The sequence below is a fragment of the Halichoerus grypus genome, chromosome 10 (genome assembly GCF_964656455.1).
Source record: "Halichoerus grypus chromosome 10, mHalGry1.hap1.1, whole genome shotgun sequence".
NCBI classification, from domain to species: Eukaryota; Metazoa; Chordata; class Mammalia; order Carnivora; family Phocidae; genus Halichoerus; species Halichoerus grypus.
The window spans coordinates 25,889,593-25,905,698 of NC_135721.1; the positions used below are offsets into that span (position 1 = coordinate 25,889,593).

Here is a 16,106-nt window from a genome sequence, read left to right on the forward strand (position 1 = left end):
TTGGCTTTGATTTATATGCGGAAAAGCAGCTATCTGAAAGCCCCTTCCTTCATATTTAAAGGAGCAGACTGGCTGGCTGTCATATAAAGGATCCCAGTGACCTCTGGAAGAAGATTATTGGAAATGTGCAGTGATAAGAGTGAAAAGGAAATTTGTTTTTAATAGAAACAACACTCCAGATTTTCTTTGAGGGTGTTACAAAATTTTCTTTGCTGCTCTTCTGGGAATGATGGCAACGTTTCGTGAATGTGTCATGATATTAAAATTTACTTTTTGGTGTGAGTTACAGTGGTATTCATTGGCTATTTCATTTCAGTTAACTGAGTTTGCTCAGATGTTAGATTATTACAGTTCTTTTTTTAGTATGAGTCTGAGCACCAGCCCAGGTGGCGTATCTTAAAGAGATACGCCTCCTCCTGAGGCGTGCAGAGCAGTCTTCCTTTTGCTCTCAAAATATCTGTCAACACTTGCCGGCATGGATTGATTCTTTAACTTATAAAACATTGTAACTATAAGTAAGAGATATTACTAGAGTTTATTTCAACTTTCGTAGTAATAATATTTATATATTATAAATTTATGATATAAATATTAATAATGTTAATAATAAGTAATATTATTGTACACTTATAAAAGCTTACTGGATCAGTGAATCACCTTTCATAGGTTCTGGTCAATGAGAGTTGAGAAATGAGAGAACTTCTCTTAAGACAGTTGCACAAATGTTATCACTTATATTTGAGTTGTTTCTGACCTTTGCCCTGAAGGGTGAAAATGGTGAGAATTCCATCTCATATACAAGTGTATGTTGCAAATGACACAGCATTCTTTTTTTTTTTAAAAGATTTTATTTATTTATTTGACAGAGAGGGAGAGAGAGAGAGCATAAGCAGGGGGAGTGGCAGGCAGAGGGAGAGGGAGAAGCAGGCTCCCCGCTGAGCAAGGAGCCCAATGCGGGACTCTGTCCCAGGACCCAGAGATCATAACCTGTGCCACCTTAACCGGCTGAGCCACCCAGGTGCCCCATGACACAGCATTCTTTAGCACTGTCCTAATTCTCAAAGTGCTGCAAGTTGAACACACCAAATTTCTTAAGCTTCTTCTTTTTTAAAAAACTGGATTTTTAGCCAGCAGTCATACTTCTGTGAGGCAGTATTTCATCAAATTACTTGAGTTAGCAGACTCTAAGTAAAAATGAATGGACTTAAGAAAAGATAGCATATACAACTGTATGATTCCACTTACCTGAGGTACTTAGAATAGTCAAATGCATAGAAAGAGAGGTAGAAGGGTGGTTGCCAGAGGCGGAGAGTATTGGGGAGTTGATGTCTAATGGGTACAGGATTTCAGGTGCAAGGTGGAAAGAGTCCTGGAGATCAGTTGAACAACCATGTAAATGTACTTAACTGAACTGTACACTTAAAAAAATGGTTAAGATGGTGGGCTGCCTTGGGGCTCCTGGGTGGCTCAGTCGGTTAAGTGTGACTCTGGATTTCTGCTCAGGTCATGATCTCAGGGTCCTGGGATCGAGCCCCAAGTCGCGTTCCGCACTTGGCAGGGAGTCTGCTTGAAGATTTTCCCTCTCCCTTTGTCCCTGCCCCGCTCATGTGCTATCTTTCTTTCTCTCTCTCTCTCAAATAAATGAATAACTCTTAAAAAAAAAAAAAAAAAAAAAGATAGTGGAGCACCTGGGTGGCTCAGTTGGTTAAGCATCTGACTCTTGATCTCAGCTCAGGTCTTGATCTCAGGGTCATGAGTTCAAGCCCTGCATTGGGCTCTGTGCTGGGCATGGAGCCTACTTAAAAAAAAAGAAAAGGTTAAGATGATAATTTTTATGTTATATGTATTTTACCACAATTTAAAAATAAATTACAAAGGGAAAAAAAGATAGCACCTACAAAGGTCAAAGATATGACATTTTAAGAAATAAATCTATCTTAAGATTTACAAGACCTCTATACTAGAATCTACAAAACATTATAAGAGAAAGCAATGAAGACTTAAATAAATGGGAGCATCTGCTATGTTCATGGAGGACCCAATATTTTAAAATTTCAAGTCTTCTCAAATTAACCTACATAATCATGCAATCCTTAACAGAATCCCGGAGTTTGACTTTTTGTTTTTGTAGTTGTGTTGCTGTTGTTTTTTGATTTTGTGGAGCTCAAGCTTACTTTAAAATTCATATGGAAATGTAAAGGGCTAAGAATAGCTAAGGCAGGCATGAAGTACTGAGGTGGCATATGTACGCCGCCAGATAGCAAGCTCTGTTATAAAACTGTATTATTTAACTATATTATTGCTTATCGTATTGTGGTCCTTGGACTGTCAGCATCAGCATCACCTGGGAGCTTGTTAGAAATGCAGTTTCTCAACCCCTTATTGAATCAGAATCTCTGGGGTTGAGGCCAAAGAGTCTGTGTTTCAACAATTTCTCTACGTTATTCTCAGGCACTTGAAAGTTTGAGAAACACTGAATTAAGACATTTTGACATGAGAAAATATGAACCAACCAGTAGAACAGAGAGTCCAGAAACAGATCCATACCTACATGGCTCATCTGATTTATGACAAAGTTGGCATTCAGTACAGTGGTAAAGAGTAGGCTTTTCAATAAACGGTACTAGATGATTTATATCCATATAGAAAAAGCTATCTTAACCCCTATATCATAACTGTATATACAAAAATCAATTCCAGACTGGATATGTAAAAGTGAAAAGCAAAACTGTAAAGCTTTTAGAGGAAAAAATATGGGAGGACGTCTTTGAGACTTTAGGACAAACAGTACAATAAAGCTCTAGCCATAAAACAAAAATGATAAATTGGACTACATTAATATTAAGCACTTCTCTTTATCAAAAGATACCATTAATATTTGTAAAGCACTTAGACCACTGCCTTGCCAGCACATTGTATGTGTTACATGAATGTTTGTCGAGTATAAATAATATATTACCCTCCTCCAACAAAAAAGTACTTGTGTTCAGAAAATACAAACTTAACAAATTATTAAGAAAAATTCTGACAACCCAATAGAAAAAACAGGCAAAGGATTTCAATAGGGACTTAATAAAGAGATATTAAAATGGCCATTAACATATTAAAAGGTGCTCAACTTTATTAGTTGTTAGAGAAATGCACACTACAACCATAATACGATACAACTACATACCCACGAGAATGGCTAAAATGCAAAACAGACAGTATTGAGTGTTGTAAGGATGTGAAGCAGCGAGAGTTCTCTAATATTTCTAGTAAGAGTGTCGAATGGAATAACCTTTTAGAAGATTGGGAGGAACTATGGAAGCTAAATGTATTCATACTCTGTGGCCTTGCAGTTTCACTCCTAAGTATATACCCAACAAAATACTTGGGCATGTTCACCTAAAGAACATGTCTTAAAGTGTGCGTAACCGCACATTCTGGTAGCACAGCTAGACTGTTCATAGCACATTTGTATTAGCCCCAAATTGGAAACTGCATAAATGCCCATTAGTGATATGGTGGTTAAATAAATTGTATATTTATATAATGGAATATTATACAGCAATAAAATGAATATTCTACAACTCTGTGCAACTATGTGGATGAATCTTTCAAACATAATGTTGAGCAGAAGAAATCAGATACAAAAGAGTACTCTGTGATTACATTTGTGTAATGTAGAAAAGCATGCACACTGATCTCTGTACAAGTCAGGATAGTGGTTACCCTTACAGAGGGGCAGGAAATGACCAGAACAGATAACAAGGGGGGACAGTAGGATGCTGGTAATGTTTCTTGATCTGAGTGCTGCTTATATATGTCTGTTCAGTCTGTGAAAATTCATTGTGCATCTATATATATTATATAATATATAAAAATGTTTTAATAAAAAAAATTGGATCTAGTAGCCATTTCTTCACTACATCAAACTGAAAAATACATGAAAAGAGTCACATAGGACATTTACATTCATGGTCAGATGAGTTGCAATGGTCATTTCCAATATGCTGAAAGAACAGTATATTTAAGAAAATGAATAAAGCACCTTTTCTCAGCACATTTTAACCAAACTAACATTTCTTATATAAAATAGTTTCTTTCTGTTAATAATTTCATTCCAGTTTCCTGTAGGGATATATTAAGTTCATTTAAGTGTTTGAATCTTTCTTCCATGTAGTCTACGTGAAGATAAATAATGAACTTCCAAACTTATCATTTGTATTAGTGCTTTGCTTGGGAATAATCTGATTTATTTCTTTAAGCCTACCAATGCTAGAAAAGCATCAAGATGCAGGATGACCCACTGATGACTATATGAAAAAAGTGACAGTTTCTTGCAAAAAGCTCAGAAGCATCAATCACAGCTTGTTCTCACAACACATTTTTTAAAAAAGATTTTATTTATTTATTTGAGAGAGAGAGTGAGTGAGTGAGCATGAGTGGGAGAAGGGGCAGAGGGAGAGGGAGAAGCAGGCTCCAGCAGGGAGCCTAAGGCAGGACTCGATCCCAGGACCCAGGGATCATGACCTGAGCCGAAGGCAGACGCTTAACCTACTGAGTCACCCAGGCGCCCCTCACAACACATTTTTGCTATGTATCTAGATGATTTTGTATGTTTTTGCTTATTTTAACAAAGATAAATAAATGTAATGTTTTGGTTGTAAGGAGTTCTCTGGTACAACAGAGATAGAACAGTATGCTGTATTGTGCAACCAGTTGTTCTCAAGTTAATGCCGTCTAAATATTTCACCAAATACCAGGATAGAGCTACCAGATACCCTCAAGTCTACAAGGATGTGGTTTAAACATAGTGGGACATTACGTGGGTTTGTGTTATTTGGGAAGAATTCTAATAAATTGAGTATTTGTACAAGGGAAAAGCTTACCGCTGTGCATAGCTTCTGTTTGCAGTGCACAGGGCTAGCCAGTTAGGTATTTTAGACTTTAAGACGACTAGTATCAGTGCCTTTTTAAGGGGGCGAGTCGCTAAGGTGTGCATTGGCAGGTTGAGCACTGCCAGAAAGCTTAGGTGGAGTGGTCACAGGTTAATTTGTGTTTTGAGTAATTTCCCTTTTAAGGGTGTTGATGTACTCCGTGCCTTCAGAAAAGTGGCACCTTATTCCCCTAGAGGATGAATAAAATCCTGCTTAAGAGCTGCTGTTGTCAAGGCATCCAAATCAGTAAGGAAGAAGTAAAACTTTCACTACTTAACAGATGACGTGATACTTGTATATAGAAAACCTGAAAGACTCCACCAAAAAACTGTGGGAACTGATAAAATCAGTAAAGTAGCAGGATACAAAATCAGTCTACAGAAGTCTGTGGCATTTCTATATACCAATAATGAAGCAGCAGAAAGAGAAATTTAGAAAACAGTTCCATTTACAATTGCACCAAAACCCATAAGGTACTTAGGAATAAACCTAACCAAAGAGGTGAAAGACTTGTACTCTGAAAACTATAAAATATTGATGAAGGAAATTGAAGAGGACAAAAAGAAATGGAAAGAGGGGCGCCTGGGTGGCTCAGTTGTTAAGCATCTGCCTTCGGCTCAGGTCATGATCCCAGGGTCCTGGGATCGAGCCCCGTATCGGGCTTGCTGATCGGCGGGAAGCCTGCTTCTCGCTCTCACGCTCCCCTGCTTGTGTTCCCTCTCTCGCTATGTCTCTCTCTGTCAAATAAATAAATAAAATCTTAAAAAAAAAAAAAAAGAAATGGAAAGATATTCCATGCTCATGGATTGGAAGAAAAATATTGTTAAAATGTCTATACTGCCCAAAGCAATCTACACATTTAATGCAATCCCTATCAAAATACCAACAGCTTTTTGCGGCGCCTGGGTGGCTCAGTCGGTTGGGCGTCTGCCTTCGGCTCAGGTCATGATCCCAGGGTCCTGGGATCGAGCCCCGCATTGGGCTCCCTGCTCCGCGGGAAGCCTGTTTCTCCCTCTCCCACTCCCCCTGCTTGTGTTCCCTCTCTGGCTGTCTCTCTCTCTGTCAAATAAATAATAAAATCTAAAAAAAAAACCCAAAAACCAACAGCTTTTTTCACAGAACCAGAACAAACAATTCTAAAATTTGTATGGAACCAAAAAGACGCCGAATAGTCAAAACTTTCTTGAAAAAGAAAAGCAAAGCTGGAGGCATCATGATTCTGGACTTCAAGCTATATTACAAAGCTGTAGTGATCAAGATAGTATGGTACTGGTTCAAAAACGGACACACAGATCAGTGGGACAGAATAGAAAACGCAGAAATGAGCCTACAACTGTATGGTCAGTTAATCTTGAGCAGAGCAGGAAAGAATATCCAAAGGGAAAAAGACAGTTTCTTCAACAAATGGTGTTGGGAAAATTGGACAGCGACATGCAGAAGAATGAAATTGGACCACTTTCTTAAACCATATACAAAAATAAATTCAAAATGGATGAAAGACTTAAACGTGAGACCTGAAACCATAAAAGTCCTAGAAGAGAGCTCAAGCAGAATTTCTCTGACATCAGTCATAACAACATCTTTCTAGATATATCTCCTGAGGCAAGGGAAACAAAAGCAAAAATAAACTATTGGAACTACATCAAAGTAAAAAGCTTCTGCACAGCAAAGGGAACAATTAACAAAACCTAAAAGGCAGCCTATGGAATGGGAGAAGCTTTTTTCAAATGCCGTATCCAAAATATATAAAGAATTTATAAAACTCAACACCCAGAAAACTAATAATGCAATTAAAAATGGGCAGAAGATATGAACAGACACTTTTCCAAAGAAGACATACAGATGGCCAACAGACACATGAAAAGATGCTCAATATCACTTATTATCAGGGAAATGCAAATCAAAACTATAATGAGATATCACCTCACGCCTGTCAGAATGGCTAAAATCAACAACACAAGAAACAACCGGTGTTGGTGAGGTTGCGGAGAAAGGGGAACCCTCTCCGCACTGTTGGTGGGAATGCAAACTAGTGCAGCCATTCTGGAAACAGTATGGAGGTTCTTCACAAAGTTAAAAATAGATCTAATCTCACTACTGGGTATTTACCCAAAGAAAATGAAAATACTAATTCAAAGGTATACATGCACCCCAATGTTTATAGCAGCATTATCTACAATAGCCAAGATATGGAAGCAGCAATATCAATAGAAGAAGTGGCATTATATATACAATGGAATATTGTATTCAGCCATAAAAGAGAATGAAATCTTTTTTTTTTTTTTTTTAAGATTTTATTTATTTATTTGACAGAGAGAGGCACAGCGAGAGAGGGAACACAAGCAGGGGGAGTGGGAGAGGGAGAAGCAGGCTTCCCGCTGAGCAGGGAGCCCGATGTGGGGCTCGATCCCAGGACCCTGGGATCATGACCTGAGCCGAAGGCAGACGCTTAACGACTGAGCCACCCAGGTGTCCCAAAAGAGAATAAAATCTTGCCATTTGCAAAGACATGGATAGAGCTATAGTGTATTATGCTAACTGATATAAATCAGAGAAAGACAGATACCATATGATTTTGCTCATATGTGGAATTTAAGAAACAAAACAAATGAGCAAAGGGGAAGAAAGAGAGAGAGGCAAACCAAGAAACAGACTCTTAACTATAGAGAACAAACCAGTGGTTACCAGAGGGGAGATGGGGGGGGGGATGGGTTAAATGGGTGATGGGGGATCAAGGAGTGCACTTGGTTGTGATAAGAACACAACAGTTTATCTTATTAACATTTTATTAAAATAAAAACCTAAAAAGAAAAAAAGAACTTGTCCAGGCTTTTACAGTTGAGTAGTAACTGTATTTCCCTGAAAACAAGAATCTGACTCTCCCATTATTGGCCTTTTAGTAATTTCTTACTTAGAGCCAGTTTTAGATAAAAAATATTCAGAAATTTATAGAACATTTCTAAGAAATGAGTGAGATATTGAAAACTATAAATTATAAGAATTAACAACATACAGTATTTGATAGCCTCAAAAATGTGTTCTTTGGAGGAAATAGGAACTGAGATGATTAAAAATAGAGTGTTTACTGTAAATTATATAGAGACATATTTTCATACACCAAAATAACCCAGCTTTTGCGAGACAAACTTTGAAATTTGGGAGGTGTTGAATATGCATGTAGGGTGTTTCATCCAAAGTATTATTCGTGGCTTTAAAAAAAAGCAGTGAAATATTAGTTTGGTCTTAGTTATATTTTTATCTTATATTTTCTTTTTAAGTTTTTAGCAATACTGAACTTGAATGTAAAATCGCTCTTTTTAAGGACCTTGTAAGTAATGATTTTGTAAAATATATGCTTTTTATATTGTCATAAAATATTCATAACATACAATTTACCATTTTAACAAAATTTTTTTTAGAGAGGGAGAGAGGGGTGGAGGGAGGGGTGGAGGGAGAGGAAGAAAGAATCTTAAGCAGACTCGACGCCCAGCACAGAGCCCAACTTGAGTCTCCTTCTCACCACCCTGAGATCATGACCTGAGCTGAAAACAAGACTCGGCTGCTTAACTGACTGAACCACTCAGGCGCCTCCATTTTAACAATTTTTAAGTGTATCATTCAGTGACATTAAAGACATTTACACTGTTATGTAATTATCAGCACTTCCATCTCCAGAGCTTTTTTATCACCCCATACTGAAACTCTGTACCCATTAAACACTGGCTCCCTGTGCTCTCCTCTCCCTAGAATGACAACCACCATTCTATTTTCTGTTTTGCGTTTCAGTATTCTAGGTACCTCATGCAATCATAAAATATTTGTCCATTTGTGTCAGGCTTATTTCAGTTAGCATAAGGTCTTCAAGGTTCATCCATGTTGTAGTGTGTATCAACCGCCTTCCTTTTTAAGGCTGAATCATATTTATACACACACACACATACCACATTTGGTTTATCATTTTTCTGTCAGTGAATATTTGAGTTGTTTCTGCCTTTTAGCTATTGTGAACAACACTGCCATGAACACTGGTATGCAAGTATCTATTCAGGTCCCTCCTTTTATTTCTTTTGGGCTTATATCCAAGAAATGAATTTGCTGGATCATGTGTAATCCCATGTTTAATTTTTTGAGGATGCTTTTCTGTCTGTTTTTTTTTTTTAAGTGAGAACGCTTTTTTTAATGCCCAGATTTCCTTATCTGTACAAAGGCGTCGTCAGATATCTGCCATGAACATAGAACAGTCAGTGGAATTCCACAATCTGTTAATCTTTGATGTATTTTGTTTTTTGCTCACATAAATAACTGGTGGCTAGAATCCTAGGCTAGTAAAAAATTGAACCAGCTTATACTTAGGTACTATATATTCAGTCACTCACTGCTTCTCATCATCAAAGCTGAAACTGTGTGCTTATTCAGCCTTGTCTATGTGAGACACCTCACTATTCCTGATCTGATGAGTCACCATTTGGTATTTGTGAAAATACTCATTTATTTTACTAATTTTTGACATCTGAGAAATTTAAATGTTCTCAAGTATTTCTCTCTTATACTGGACAGTAAAGAACTTTAATTGGGTTTTAATAACCTGTGTGGGGCATTTTGGTGAATATGAAGTCTATAATTACAATCAAATTAGTGTTAATTAAAAATATAAAATAACCAAAATTCCACAAAGATGAACTTGGGAGTTCATGTCATTACTTTCCCTTCATCATGACAGAATTTTGTAGGTGGAATAAGCTTTGGTCACCATTTAGTCCAGTTTTTTTTCTCTTTGTAGATAAGACATATCTTGGTGCAAGAGAAGTTAATCCACTTATTTAAGGGCATATAGAGAATGGCTGGGAAGGTGGAGGAACCCAAGCTAGTTTGGGAAGGAATTCACCTTAATTTGTGGATTTGTACAAAGTATCATAATGAATTATTTGGAAGCTTATTCTTTGCTATAAAACAAATGGAATTTTATTAAAACTTTCTAGCTGACAGCAACCCTAGAGACCATCAGATCGAATCCCATCGTTGTGTAAATGAGGAAGAGGAGGGCTTAAAATGGTCAGTACTTTTCCAAAGGCTTATGCAGTTAATTGGTGGAGAGTCTCGTCTAGAGTCCAGTTCTTTTTTTCAGTGCATTTTTCCACTTTGCCACACCTCTTCTTTAAAATTATGTCGTATGCCACAATTTAGCAATGACTTATTTTCAAAAGGCTTGTAAGCTTATTTTATTTGGCATTCGGAGCATATTGTTGTAAAGAAAAAATACTATAAGGTTTAAGTTTCTGAGCTGCTTCACAAAAGCCTATATAAGCCACTGTGTACCTGGATTATAGTAATAAAAATATTATTTCATGATACCCATTTATTATTTACTATGTTGTGTCCCTGGGGAGAGAGTATTTTCCCAAATCTATTGAGGGAATGTCAGGAAAAAAAAACGTGACAGGTGATTTTCATAAGTGCTAGTCACTGTTGATCTACATTTCTTTTTCAGAAGAAGCATCTTTGTACATACCCTTTTGCCCCTGTGTAAATGCTGACAAACATAAAATCCCTTCTCTGTCCCTTTCTTTCTCTCTCTCTCTGAGCGCGCTCTCTCTCTCTGAGTGCGCTCTCTCTCTCTCTCTCAGCGCGCTCTCTCTCTCTGAGCGCACTCTCTCTCTCTCTCTGAGCACGCTCTCTCTCTCTCTCTCTGAGCGCACTCTCTCTCTCTCTGAGTGCTCTCAGTATGCCAGGCTGTACGGAAGGCTCTAGGGAACGGAATAGTTGGGACCTCTGCGCTGAAGGAGCCAACCTGCATGCAGTGGTGGAGAATCACGGGGTAGAGATGGAGAGACTTAGGGAAAGTGGTTGAGAAAGGCTCTCCGAGAAAGTGGCATTTGAGCTGACCCCCGAAGGGTGAGGCAGGGCCAGCAGGAGGCGGTAGGTGGTCATTCTCAGGTCCTGAATTGAGTGGCATTAAGAGTAACTCTGGCCAGGGATGGGGTGGGACTCTGGATCAGCTCTGCCCATCCATCTGGACAGACGCGCTTGAGTCCTCACCAGCCGGCCTGCTGCCTGGGTAGGTAGGTTGGTGCTCCCTCCATTGGGTTTGCTTGCTGAACTATTAGATCGGTTATTTCTTAAAAATAGCATTTTCTTCATAAGTTGGTAGAGCGTTGTAGCAGATATTCCCCCACTGAATTTTCTTTTTCTTACCTAATTATGATTGACTTACCTTGTGGGCAGCAGTGTTCTAAAAATATATTAAACACAGCCTATCCGAATTTACCTCCTTCTAGAAAGACTTTCCCAAGTGTCCTGGCCAAACAGATATAAGATAAATGCATTCTTCAGTGATGCCATTATTCGGCCAGTTCCTTCTGTAAAGCTTTTCAAATGTCTGTTTGTCAGATTGCATTTTACTCTCAGTGTTTAGTGAGTATGTTTTGCTTGACCTTCGCATAAAAGTCTCAGGCAAACTCTTGTTCTCATGCCAGCGCATTTGTTATTTTTCTGAGGAAAATACCTCCCCTATTTGGTGTGCAAACCTTAAAGCTGGGTTTTAACTCTGACAAGCGCTTCATCAGTGTGGTTGGGAGCTGTAGGGGAGGACAAGTTTTCTTGGACCTTCTTAGGGCTGGGTCTGCAAATTAACCTGACAGATTAACATGAGAAAAGCACACAGATTTATTTAATACAGATTTTTTTGGTGACATGGGAGGCTTCATAAGGAAACGAAGACCTGAAGAAGCAGTTAAACTTGAGTATGTTTATGCTCGGTTTGATGAAGAGTGGGCATCATGGAGGAATGTGCTAGGTCAGAGAGTGTAAGGTGTAGGTGTAAAGGATGCTCTTTTCCTCAGGGTATAGGATGTAGGGAGGACGCTCTCACAGCAGGGTTTTATGACCTGCTTCAGGGCAGAGGGACAGGGGGAAGGTCGGAGTGATCTTCCTGCTTCTGCTGTTTCCTCAGACTCCTTTGGCTTAAAATATTCAATATGCTCAGGTGCCATATTTTGGGGGTAGCGTGTCGTGAACCCAATCAGAGGTTAGGGTGGTGATTTTCTGTTAGGGGTGAGAGAAAGCATTCAGGAGGGGAAATATGGAGGGGGCCACTTCAGTGGGTACTCTCAGAGGCTTGTTAAGTTTTACCTAATTCATATTTAATCCTCCTCACAACCTGTGAGAGATAGTTACCCCTGTTTTAGAGAGGAGGAAAGTGAGACCCTGAGAGCTTCCAAGGTCACCCAGTGACTCATCTCACGTGGTGGAGCTGGGATTCCGCACAAGCTCTGGCTGGCTTGGAGAATGTTCCCGCTGTGCTACAGAGCCCTTCCCTCCATGCTCTTCCGTCCTGTCACAAAGGTACAGAGACAGTCCCTTTAATCAGGTGAAGAGAACGTAAGGCAGTGATGCGACCCATCGTGGGTAGTAGAATCACTTTGCAGATTTACTTTATGAAAAGAGTTGTTTCCTTTGAAAATATTTGAGATGAAACAGTGTTACGCATTTTAAATAGTTCTTTAATGTATTTTACCTTATCATGTGTCTTTATATAGTGCCATATACACCTACTTATGTTGATGAAGCCATTTTTCTCGTAGATTTTAGTTAATGGAGGCTAACAAGATACAGTTATAGGTTAATCTGGTAAAGTATATTTCAAGGGGATAAAATATTTTTTTTAAATTTTTTTAATTGTTATGTTAATCCCCCTACATTACATCATTAGTTTTTGATGTAGTGTTCCATGATTCATTGTTTGTGCATAACACCCAGTGCTCCATGCAGAACGTGCCCTCCTCAATACCCATCACCAGGCTAACCCATCCTTCCACCCCCTCCCCTCTAGAACCCTCAGTTTGTTTTTCAGAGTCCATCGTCTTTCATGGTTCGTCTACCTCAAGGGGATAAAATATTTTAATTTGCACAGTTATACAAGGATGAGATGACCTAATCGACATTGCATTAGAATGTAAATTCCATGACCGCGGGGACCTTGTCTGTCTTGCTTACTAGTTTGTCCCTGGGGCCTTGTGCACACGGCCTTGTACAGAGTAGGTGCTCAAGTGAATTAATGAATGAATACACTTTGGTAGGACCCCATCTATTGATTCTCCTCCTCCCTTATTCGTTCACTCTTTCCTTCTCCTGCTCCCCTTAGCAGAGCAGTTTCCCAGCGTTCTTTACTGAGTCCGCTGCTTACGTTGCTTGACCAGAGTTTCCTGGGTAGTATCATGACTTCCAGGGGGTGATCATATCTGGGGAAAGTGTTGAAAGAACACTATAAAGATGTTGTTCTGGGGATCAAGAGACCAAGTATTAGAATCAGCTTTTGCTACTAATGAAGGTGTGATACAGAGCAAGTGGCTTAACCTGTTGGTGCTTCATTTTCCATTTTATTGTAAGGGGGTTGGCCTTGATCCAGAGTTGAAAATTCACATGTCTCTAGGGACCAAGGGAGGTAACTCACACGGTGGTACAGTAAGGAGTTGTAAGGAATGAGATAGAATTTATACTCCATTGAAAGACCTCCTGCTCTCTCTTTTTTTTCTTAAAGATTTTATTTATTTGAGAGAGAGAGAGAGCACATGAGCACGAGCAGGGGGAGGGGCAGAAGGAGAAACAGACCTCCCCACGGAGCGCGGACCCCTGACCCTGACCCCAGGGCTTGATCCCAGGACCATGAGATCATGACCTGAGCCGAAACCAAGAGCCAGACACTTAACTGGCTGAGCCACCCAGGTGCCCCCCTCCTCCTAACTCTTAATAAGAATTTGGAGTGATAAATGAATTTGACCAAAAACAAATACTTGTATTAAGTAGTTATTTTTTTTCCCGTTAACATTAATGCAAATTTTATTCAAGAGATAATATTGAAGAATTCTAAGAAAGGAAAAATTTACCAGTTATTCACTCTACAGTAAAAAGTGGAACTGGGGATCACATACAACACATAAATAAATTCTATCTTTACATTTCTGAATAAGGCTCTTCTTAGAGCCATTTAACTTTTGCTGATAAAGTTTTGTGAATTGTGTTCAGAAACTTTGACAACACACACATATACATGCTCTTCAAATAAGTTAAGTACCTAGGATTTTTTAAATAATTAGATCAGTGTTTATTGTGACTTTATAACTCCTTCAAATTATACTTTAATATTTGACACAGTAGGTTCAAAAAACAACTATTCAGGCCTCAGTTTTAAATTTTCCTTCAGTGTAATGCACAAAGTTGATAAAGAAATATTAATAGGACTACCCTAAAATAAATGCACCTTTCTTATAAAAATTACTTGTTATAATACAGTTCCCATTCTGTTCTGTAATTCTGATAAGGAATATACTTTTTTGGTGGGGGCACCTGGGTGACCCAATCAGTTAAGCATCAGATTCTTGATCTTGGCTCAGGTCTTGATCTCACGGTCGTGAATTCAAGCCCTGCATTGAGCTCCATGCTGGGCGTGGAGCCTACTTAAAAAAATTTTTTAAAGAATATACTTTTTGGTAATAAAACAAGGGTTTAGAATGATTCAGTCCTTGGGAAATCCTAATGGCAGTCACTCAATGAAGAAGTCAGTCATTCCTGGAGTCACAAACACTCAAAAACTGCTGTTAGAGTTGAGTTTTTGTGGTTTTTGATGTTTATTGTTTTGGTTTAGCCTCGCAGTTCTTAAACGTGGCTATAGTTTCGAATTACCTGGGGAATGTTTTAAAAACACAGTTGCCAGATGCTACTCTCAGAGATCTGATTTACTTAAAAAAAAAAAAAACAACCAGAAGCTTCTCAAGCGCTTCTAATGTGCAGCTAGGTTTTGAATGATTAATTGGACTCTTAATTTAACTAGGGTGTTTCCGCACTGACTTTTAGAGACAAGCAACTGATCAAGGATATAGTCAGCTTTCCGACAAATAAGCATCTTCCCTTGTTTCGCAGCAGTCTTGACTGAATGTACAATTGTAAATGATCTCCAGGAAACAGTGTGGATTCCAGATCATCAGCAGAGAGCGAAAACTGTTCATTACACCATGCAGTCCCTACTGCGTCATCATACATTTTGCCCATTTTCACTCATCCAGAACTTTTACTTTTTTCCCCACTACATGTGCAGTCATAGTCAATGGTTTCTACTACATTCTCTGAGCTCATGGCTGTCACAGCTTTCTGGGGTTAGGACTTAGTCCTTGCATATTCGAGCTTTTGTCTTAGGCCAGTTTTTATTAAGGTGTCCCCTCTGGGAAAGCATTTTATTTTATTTTATTATTATTTTTTAAAGATTTTATTTATTTATTTGATAGAGAGAGACACAGTGTGAGAGGGAACACAAGCAGGGGGAGTCAGGGAGGGAAAGCAGGCTTCCCACTGAGTAGGGAGCACAATGCGGGGCTCGATCCCAGGACCCTGGGATCATGACCTAAGCTGAAGGCAGACGCTTAACCATCTGAGCCACCCAGGCACCCCTGGGAAAGCATTTTAACTGAATCAGAGACTCACTACCCTAACCAAGACTAGAAAGCATTCTTGTACATTTTAGATTGGTTTTCTGTAATACGTATTGAAGAAAAGAAGGTCTTTTGCCTTTAAAAAAAAATTTTTTTTATTAACATATAATGTATTATTTGTTTCAGGGGTACGGTTCTGTGATTCATCAGTCTTACACAATTCACAGAGCTCACCATAGCACATACCCTCCCCAAAGTCCATCACCCAGCCATCCATCCTTCCCACCCCCCTCCACTCCAGCAACCCTCAGTTTGTTTCCTGAGATTAAGAGTCTCTTATGGTTTGTCTTCCTCTCTGGTTTCATCTTGTTTCATTTTTCTCTCCCTTTCCCTATGATTCTGTCTTGTTTCTCAAATTCCTCATATCAGTGAGATCATATGATACTTGTCTTTCTCTGATTGACTTATTTCATTTAGCATAGTACCCTCTAGTTCTATCCACGTAGTTGCAAGCGGCAAGATTTCATTTTTTGATGGCTGCATAATATTCCATTGTGTGTGTATATATATATATATATATATATATATATATATACACAATGTATATATATATATATATACACACACACACACACACACACCGCATCTTCTTTATCCATTCATCTGTTGATGGACATCTAGGCTCTTTCCATAGTTTGGCTATTGTGGACATTGCTGCTGTAAACATTGGGGTGCATGTGCCCCTTCGGATCACTGCATTTGT

At 38.8% G+C, this 16,106-nt stretch overlaps 1 protein-coding gene across 3 annotated transcripts in view; it reads left to right on the top strand.

Moving 5' to 3' along the window:
• Positions 1–16,106, top strand: part of TTC27 (tetratricopeptide repeat domain 27) — a 169,502-nt gene that overhangs the window by 50,637 nt on the left and 102,759 nt on the right. The gene's annotated exons all lie outside the window — the stretch shown is intronic.